Source organism: Pollachius pollachius, assembly GCF_949987615.1.
Source record: "Pollachius pollachius genome assembly, chromosome: 20".
NCBI classification, from domain to species: Eukaryota; Metazoa; Chordata; class Actinopteri; order Gadiformes; family Gadidae; genus Pollachius; species Pollachius pollachius.
The window spans coordinates 10576718-10586764 of NC_136953.1; positions in this window are offsets into that span (position 1 = coordinate 10576718).

Sequence of the window (10047 nt, forward strand, 5' to 3'; positions counted from 1 at the left end):
GGTGTAGTTGATTATTGGATGTTTAACATATCAGCAAGATAATACACTTGATTTAGCAATGATGGTGGGGGTCCCGGGTGTTTTAGGCTCTCATAAACAGAACCCTGTGCAGCCCAAGACTAAATCTAGCTGCCAAAATTAACACTGCCTTCAAAACGAGAACTGGTTAATTGTGAAAAATGCATTAAACTGTAATCAGAAAACGCGGTTATATGCTATAGACCCTATCTGCGGTATAAAGGCTGGTACGAATTTCTAATTACAAATATGTACTTATAAACCATTGCGATTCCCATTGAAACGAATGGCATGGTGACTGGTCTTCACAACGAGAGCTGGTAGGTTGTAAAAAATTAATTAAACTGTAATCAGACAACGCGGTTATATGTTATTGTAATGACCTCGCCGGTGACATAACGATGTACAGTCATGAGTACTTGAAGGAACTTTAATGTAACAAACCAGGTCACTGAAAAACCGTAAACAACGGCAAAAATCCACAGTAACAACAACCGGTTACCCGGGCAACCCCCCAACAGGTCCCTTCAACGTGCAAGCCCCCACCCTCCTGTTCTCCCAAGGCCCTCCCCTAGCTGACCTGATGATTCGCCCCCCACACTGATTGACAAGAAGAACATTCCAATGCATGCACATAGAACAACTGGCATAACGGACAACGAAATACAATGCAACAAATAACACACAAACTCTTTAAATGTCCCAGAGTACACTAGAGACCCTAGAGTATCTGGTATAAAGGCTGGGACGAATTTCAAATGATAAATATGTAAACTTTATGCTGAAAGTATACCGTCGCGATTCCCATTGAAACGATCGGCGCGGTGACTAGTCTTCACAACGAGAGCTGGTAGGTTGTGAAAAATGTGGTATAAAGAATGTAATGCATGTAATCAACAACTGACAGATCAATATAGGAAGAACAATTCAAAAACATTTCGACAATATTTATTGTCACTTTTTTACAATTATACAGATAATACTGAAGATATGTATTATTTAAGGAGGTTCAACTGACTCAACTGAAACTAATCTCTTCAAGTAAAAGAAGGGCTGCATTTAAAATCAAAATGGTGAACATAAATATAATAATCTTAAAATAAAGACCCTAACCCAAACCCTTTAAAAATTAAATAAAGTATAGCAGCAGCTTGAGTTTCCCCTTTTTCTTTTTGAACGTTTTAACAGTCTCAACCAATTTCAAAAACAGATATCTCAACACAATTGAACAATTTTAGCTTCTCTTTCTTTCCCTCTTTTATGCACCCCCCGCCCCCCACTTTCTGTTGTTCAGTGAGAGAACTGAGCTCTAGCTTGTCCTGCCAGGAGTTTAAATCTAGGCTGGAATGATGTCAGGGCCATTCTCATGCACATGTGCAGGTGCTCATTGGTGAGCCTGGATCGATATTTACTTTTAATTATGTTCATTGCAGAGAAAGCTGCCTGGCAGCTGTATGTGGAGCCAAACATGGTCAATGTGTACAGGGCTACTTTCCTCAGACCTGGGAAAGCTGTCTCAAAGACCATTTGGAGCCAGAAAGTGGCGGGGTCAGTTATTCCAAACTGCTCTTTTAGCGCCACATCTGCTTGGAGATCAATCAGTTGCATCTGGAGAGGCCCAGCATTTGCCCATTTGAAGTGCTGTGTGACTTCCTTTGAGAACCCACTGACATCTGTTATTAGAAATGGGTTCTGAATGAACAAGGTGAGCTGCTGTCCAAAATGGAAGCTGTCAAAACGTTTGGAGAATTTTACTATCAGCTTATCGACAAAGTCACCAAAAGAAGACACATCTCTCTGTCCCTGAACCTGTTCCTGCACTGCTGGGAAGTGTGCACAGTCTCCCTGCAGGTCTTCCTTGAACACCTCTAGTTTCCTCTGAAAGGAGCGGACAGCTGTCATCAGTTCACAAATTGTATTTTCCTTGCCCTGTAGCTTCAAATTAAGTTCATTAAGGTGTGAAGTGATATCAACCAAAAAGGCCACATTATCCATCCTTTTCTGATCTTTTAAAAAGAGAGAAAACTCTGTTGCCTTCTAACTTCTGAGCTCTTCCAAGAAAGCTGCTACTTCCCTTCTGATGGACCAAAAGCGCTCTAACACCCTGCCTTTGCTACGCCATCTCACGTTGTTGTGCAGCAACAGATCATCAGCGTTTGCATCAACTTCTCTGAGGAATTTCCTGAGCATACGATGCTGATAGGAAGAGGATGCCCTGAGAAAATTTATCATCTTCATCATTGTGTTCATCACTTCAGCATGCTCATCTGACAGGGTGGAGCACAGGACAGATTGGTGTATTATATGAGCTGAGATGAGCTCAGGATCGTCCTCTTTCATTCTTGCCACAGCTCCTTTCTCTCTCCCTATCATGGCAGGGGCTCCATCTGTGGTCATTGAAACCACTTGTTTTGGCCCTATTCCTCGCTTTGTTAACATCTCCTTAATGGCCAGGTAGATGTCCTCTCCTCTTGTACTGGTCTTAAGGGGAGTTACACCTAACACATCTTCACAGAACTCTTTATTTTCTTGGTTGAAGAACCGTACATAAATTAACAGCTGAGCATTGTCAGACACATCAGTGGACTCATCTACAGCTAAGCCTACACATGGTACCTTATGAATGGCTTCATCCAGCTGGGCTAGCACATCCTGGGTTAACATTTCACTTTTCTTTGTGGCTGATGATGCTGACATGGGTATTTGCTTTATTTTGTCACAAAGCTCTTCTTTTTGTTTCCCCTCAAGTAAGGTTTCAGCTACTGCACTCATGCACTCCTTGACAACCCCTCCATCAGTAAATGGCTTTTTGTGTTGACCCAAAATCCAAGTGACTCTGATGGAACATTCATTAGCACGTTGTTGGGCAGTGAATGAATGGGTCAGGATCCGGGTGGATTGTTCATATTGGGCTCTGAGACTGCTTATTTTTTGTGACCACAGTTCAGACTTGAGTGGGTATATCTGGTGAAAAACTTTGTGCTTTGTCTCATAGTGGCATTTCACGTTGCCACTTTTTATGAGTACCACTGTCTCTGAGCATATGAGATAGACTGGTTTTGTGTTTCCAGTGGGAAGAATGAACATGAATGAGTCTGTCCATTCTGGGTTGAAAACTCTGTTTTCGCTGTCCACTTCTCTCTTCTTGGAGAGCGCCATGTGTAGCTATTTTTCTGACTCCAGCTCACTCTGTCTATCTCGCTGTCTTTCTCACTCTTCTCCCGCTGTCTTTTTAACTCTTCTCCCGCTGTCTTTCTCACTCTTCTCCCGCTGTCTCTTTCTTCTCCCGCTGTCTTTCTCACTCTTCTCCCGCTGTCTTTCTCACTCTTCTCCCGCTGTCTTTCTCACTCTTCTCCCGCTGCCTTTCTCACTCTTCTCCCGCTGTCTTTCTCACTCTTCTCCCACTGTCTTTTTAACTCTTCTCCCGCTGTCTTTCTCACTCTTCTCCCGCTGTCTTTCTCACTCTTCTCCTGCTGTATTTCTCACTCTTCTCCCGCTGTCTTTCTCACTCTTCTCCCGCTGTCTCTCACTCTTCTCCCGCTGCCTTTCTCACTCTTCTCCTGCTGTATTTCTCACTCTTCTCCCGCTGTCTTTTTAACTCTTCTCCCGCTGTCTTTCTCACTCTTCTCCCGCTGTCTTTCTCACTCTTCTCCCGCTGTCTTTCTCTTTCTTCTCCCGCTGTCTTTCTTACTCTTCTCCCGCTGTCTTTTTAACTCTTCTCCCGCTGTCTTTCTCACTCTTCTCCCGCTGTCTTTCTCACTCTTCTCCCGCTGCTGTCTCTCTTTCTTCTCCCGCTGTCTTATCTGCCTTCTCCCGCTGTATTATTCACTCTTATCTGACTTTTTTCTCTGTAATTCTCGCTCTTCTCATCTCTCGCATGATCGCTCACTGTCTGTGAGACGGGCAGCCTGCGCCGGGAATGCACAGATTCGATTGGCTGAGTAGCATCACGTGGGATGGCTTAACTCGAATGCAATTGGTCAGTGGATTTCCTGATTCGCTAAACCAGTACCGTAAAGTCTAGAAACGCTGCGCCAGTCTCGCCCCGTCAACATTTAAAATACTTAATTTTTTACAATAGGTCCGGGTCCGTATAGGACGGCGTCTGGGTCCGGACCCGGACCGCGGTCCGCCTGTTAATGACCCCCGCCCTAGAGTATCTGGTATTAAGGCTGGGACGAATTTCAAATGATAAATATGTACACTTTATGCTGAAAGTATACCGTCGCGATTCCCATTGAAACGATCAGCGCGGTGACTAGTCTTCACAACGAGAGCTGGTAGGTTGTGCAAAATGTGGTATGAAGGCTGGGACATTTACATTTACATTTAGGGCATTTAGCAGACGCTTTTATCCAAAGCGACTTACAATAAGTGCATTTGTTACAATAAGTACATTTGTCATAAGAAGTGAAAAAATATATCGCTGTCGGTACAGTAAAGATGTTCATAGAACCAAGTGCAAGGGGGGACGAATTTCGAATTATAAATATGTACAATCTATCCTTTAAATACGTCCATGCAACAGATGGCCAATGTGAATAATAGATAGCTCGCTCACTAAGTCCATTTGTTATTTCCCCAAGAAACCAGTTGATTTCTGTCTCTCATTGACTAAAATTCAACGAGAGCGTCCTAGACTCAGTCCTAGAACAGCATACGATTGGCTGGCTCTCGTGAGTCGTGACGTCTCTCAGTCAGTCCCTCCTCACCACTCACACAGTAAGTGAACAAACTGTCAGCGAGTCAGCGACTAGTGGGTCTGGGAGGAGTCGAGTCTGAGAACGAACGAGACGAACGAGAGAGAGGAACCAGTTTGGTTCGTTCGTTTTCATTCAAACTGATTTGTTCGCGACCGAGCCAAATCTAGTCTGCGGTAGCTTGTTAAAGGCACAATGACAAGTTCAGGAACTGAACTCAGGGAAAAAAACATTTCACATGCTTCAGGAACATCTTAAAATTGCATCTTAAAAGACATGCTTATTATTCGAACATTTCGTCTTAAAGAACAGTGTTTTGCCCTGAGGTTCTAAACGTCCTACAAAAATCAGAGCATCTTGACACTATAAAGTGTGTTATTTCCCCCCCCCCCCCCTTTCCTTCCTCCTTCCTTGACCCGAAGACAGCACACGGGTTAAAGGGTTAAACCCATTTTCAAACTGTTGTAGTACTGTGTACTGTCTGCTGCGGCATTTGGTGTCTTGTGAATATTCAGTTTAAAATAAATTGTTCTGATTCTGAAAATATTCTTCCACAGTACCAATAACAGCTGAAGTTTGCACTCGCTATCACACGCACAAACAACCTGTAGTAAATCAGGCCTTATGGACCTTATGTACAACAATTTGGGAAAATCTAATTTGGAAAATATTTTGGAAAACAAAATGTTCAAAGGGACCAATAAAGGCTAAATTTTTCAAAAATTTTAATTTTCTGACAATTATTTGACGGTTCAAGCAAGTTGTATTTAAAGGGGAAGTGATTAAGAATTCAATATAACGTACTCGGGTGAACTTTGTGATCTGAAAATGTTTGAATTTACCTTGTATTCCTTGAAGAGTTCCCCTGAAGATTCCCCCAGGAATTCCATCAGGGCGCGAATAATGGCCTCCCGTCTCGCTGTTATAACAGGCAGAAGACACTTGTTTAGGAAATACCATATGAATTCACTAATCTATACATGTTGTCAATAGAAGCAACATCAAATTCATAAAAAACTATGATAGATTTGTGGAGAACTAGGAGTACACTGCAAACTAACAACAATGATAGCTTCCTCTTTAGCTTATTTAGCATCAGGGTTTTGGGGAGTTCTCGCAGAGGCTGCTGTGAAGGTCGCAGCCTCTCCAAGCCGAGACACCGCGGATATTTGAAACGTTTTTTTTCTCCTCCCTTCCCCGCTTCTCTCTGTCGTTGCTAGTGTTAATTTTGCAAAGAAAACTCTCATCATTTTGGCAAACCCGCCATTTATACGCAGATAGCGAAGGATTAATCATACAGTCAGTCCCGGTTTACACACACACACGTTAGCTAGCGACACGTGCAACTACCGTCAACTTTACATTAAAAGAACGTGCTCAACCGTTCGGGAGCTATGCGTTTCATAAACACAAAATAAACCACTCGTTTTGTATAATATTAATATATTAAGATAATTAATAAAAAACGATGGTGGAGCTCATAACTTGCTGTACCCCCGGGGTGCACGACACAAGTCCACAGGGACGTTGGGTTTAGTGACCATAGTACAATTAATCTACAGTGATACTATCTTAACTCCGTTACGTATGCAGGAAAAACCCTGAATGACTTATCTTAAAGATAATTTAGCCGCTCATGCCTCCATTACACCTGAAGTTGTTGTCATCTTCTTGTGTTTTGGCGGACAACGAAGCGCATGCGTCCTGTATGCGCGTCACAAGGCACATGCGCGGGTTCAAAACACGCAACACTATTAAAACTTACTTGGTATTTCTATGTTCATGTGCAATGACTATGAAACCTTTGAATATTATGTGAAAATACATAAAACTTACTCTTCCCACACAGTTTATTTATTACATGAATGACATATATACTTTTTACTTGAATAATTCCAGTTCTCACTGATACTTACAATTACAAAATAAAAATTATTACAGTTAACCTAATTAATATTACACCACAAAATCATTTTTTTCAGTGTAATGGGATTTGTAAAGTCAAGTATAACCTCCAAGAAGTTTCTCAGAGCCGTTTTGATAGTGCAGTGGTGAGGGCTGTTGGTTAGTACTCTGCAGGTACAGGTTCGAGTCACCTCACAAATTGCCAAATTGAAAAATAAGGATGGAGAGAATGTATTTTTTGGTAATGAAGAATGATAAAGAATATTTTTGAGGAAAAGGAGGTATAGTAAAATGGAGATGATATGTTTGGGGAAAATTAGGTATAAAAAAAGGATACTTAATTTTTCCATTCCATTTTTCTATACCTCGTTTTTCTATTTTTTTTTGAAAAAAAAGAATATTTTTGGGGAAAAATTAGGAATAGAAAAATGGATAACATTTTCAAAAAGGAGGAAGGAGGTTTAGCAAAATTACTAGACTAGCGATTTTATGGGTCCCTTTGCACAATTGGGTATACAAAGAAGATACAAAATAACAGACAGGAAACAAGCCACACATACTTATGTGTGGCTTGTTTCCAGCTCAGGTGACAAAAATACAGCTGGAACAATATTAGTCAAAACCAAAGGCTTTTGCATTTCATCAAGTATTTTAGCAGTAACAAAATTAATTTTTAATTTGTTTACATATAGCCACCAAAACAGGTCAAATTGAGCAAAGAATGACACATCAGCAATGAACAAAAAAATATGGTTCTGCTGTGCCATGTTAGGCTTAAATGCGTTACTACATTGCCCTCTGCTGTTCACAACTAAAATAGCAGCTTGTAATGTATGCCGGTTGGTCGTTTTTGATCGGAGGCAAAGTAAGCGTCAAACATTAGAAAGCACCAGAGGTCTAACAACCTGGTTGTCGAGAAAAATAATACATCCCATACACGACTTTTTCCTCAAGGCTTCAAAAACAACTCGTAGTCACATTTCTTCCGCGTCAAGTATTTAACTCTTTTCACAAATGGTCTGGCGAAAAATACCTACTGGAGAAAGAAACCGGTCTTGTCTTCCATGTCTCTGGCATGTTACGGTAATAATGATCATCTCACTGTTTTCTCTTTGTCGTCTGCTATCAGACTTTAGATCATTGTTTTGATCATTAGATCCTCAACTGCGCCTCAGTCCATTGCCCGCTGTGGGGAAGCGGTGTGTCGCTGTCCGCGGTGCTGAACCGACACGCCTTCAGAGCTTGGCCAGGCTCATGATGCCGATAATACTAGGTAGAAAACATAAAAAATGAATGCTTAGTCAGCATTGCTGTACAGTGGTTTTACTAGGGACACCTTATATTATTGGTTATTATTTGAGTAATTTGTACTCCTGACCGAACCCAATACAGCCTTTTTTATCATGAGCAGTATGTTTACATTTCAGACTCCGTACAAAGTTAACGTGAAACCCTGTTGGTGGCTTTTGACTATTCTCATCTGAGAACTAAAAGAGTTGATTTTAATGCACCAATGATGAATTTAAATACTCAATCTCCAAGAAGGTCTTGTAAGTTATTATATATATTGCCACATTAGGTAACAGAATGGTGATTGAGCCTATTCCCATTGATGTATGCAATGATGTATGCAATTATGAATGTGACGCTGGGTGTCAGTTGCAAAATATTTTGTTATAATGGGAAACATTAACACCAAAAGTGTCACCAAAAAATGAAATAGAAGTCTTAGAATTGAAAATCGAATTTGTAATCTGCTGATTGAAGTGCTGGAGATCAGGGTTCCAGTCCTTATGCAAGTGTTTTTTGTGATTGAGTGAAATTATGTCAAATATAAAATCCGACACCACCCATTATGTTGGTTGTTTTAAACAACGACCCATCACTGTCATGTGAATTCGATGTCAGTTATAATCTCCGAATCCATAGTAGCCTACAGTGTCTCGGTGGTGCAGCAGAGGGCGCTCTTGGTGTTCGATTCAAGACCGGGGTTCATGTCCCGGCATCTTTGGTCACTGTAGAAATCCTCAGACTCTGACATTTTAACAACATTTGTATTAAATGTTCTATGTAACCTCCAACCAGATCTGTTACCGTGGCGCAGCAGATACAGGCCCCGGATTACGACCAATAGACTTCATTATACAAGCCCTGCCATGGGCGGCCTCCATGGGAACCTGACGATTTCATAAGCACAACAATGTGCGGACTTCGTAAGGTCAAGTATAACTTGCAACTATACCCTAGGCCTGTGTCTCGGTGGAGCAGAGTGGAGTACACGACTATGGGCCCTGAAGCCCGTCAGTCTAGCTCCATCATAGACTTTTAAAAATGTACTGGGGGAACGTTCATAATACGTCCTAATAAAATGAGCAAGAGGTCTTTGGTTCTAACACCCTCCCCCAGCCCCAATGAAGGTTGGAGGGGTTCTGCTGACATGTTGAGGTCCCTGTTGGTGTTGCCCCCTTCTTGGTGGCCGTGTGAGCGGGGAGTCAAACCTGAGTCTACTGAACGTTGAGCAACACTAACCGCTTCACCAACGAGGATTTACTACTACTGGGATTTGCTTGGAGATTATACTTGACTTCCCAATTCACATGACATAAAAATAAGAGGCTAACCGGGTTAACTCAAAGTTAACAAACAGCAGGAATTTCACCCTGGTCTCCAGAGGGTTAAACAGCAGTGCTCGCCACTGCACCACTCAGACATGGACAAGGTTCAAGTATCCAAGACATTAAGCTCAAAATTACATTAGGTTTCACAGGACAAAACCCTACTCTCCAGAACTGTAGAAACCTTCCAATGTGGAACACTTTGTGAGCTGGGATAATCAGGCAGCAATCGCGGGCACTTTTTTTGTCTCAGACGTCGTCGCAATGTGCCTAAAACAGTAATGAAATGCAGGCAAAACAACCTCTATAACCACTATTTAAAATGAAGACATTAGCATGAGATTTATGGCTTACCATTTATGGCTAGCCCACCACCATGCTTCTGGTGGTGGTGGGTTCGTCGGCCAGTCGCAATGCAATTCCAATTAACGTCACAGAAGCTAATCAGTAGTTGATAAGAGCATGTTTGTGGGGACGGGTGTAGTGTACCTCCCCCAAGGGATGAGGTGCTAACCAGCAGTGGGACAAGCTGCCTGACATTTATCGGTCCTAATTGAAGATCGGTATGAGCTCTCACGTTTCAAAGATGGGACGGATATCAGAGCTTTTTTTTCTTTTGCTGGATGGGAGTGATAAATGCCAACCAAACGAAGTGAGATCCCGTAGGGGACACAGAGGTTGGGTGGGCCGCATGGAAGGATTTGGTAAATCGGAAAGGGTCGACAGCTTCTACAGGATAGGATTCAGTCCCGTCAGGGGAGGAAGGATATAAACCCTCCCTCTGGACTTGTTTATAACAAACAGCTCTA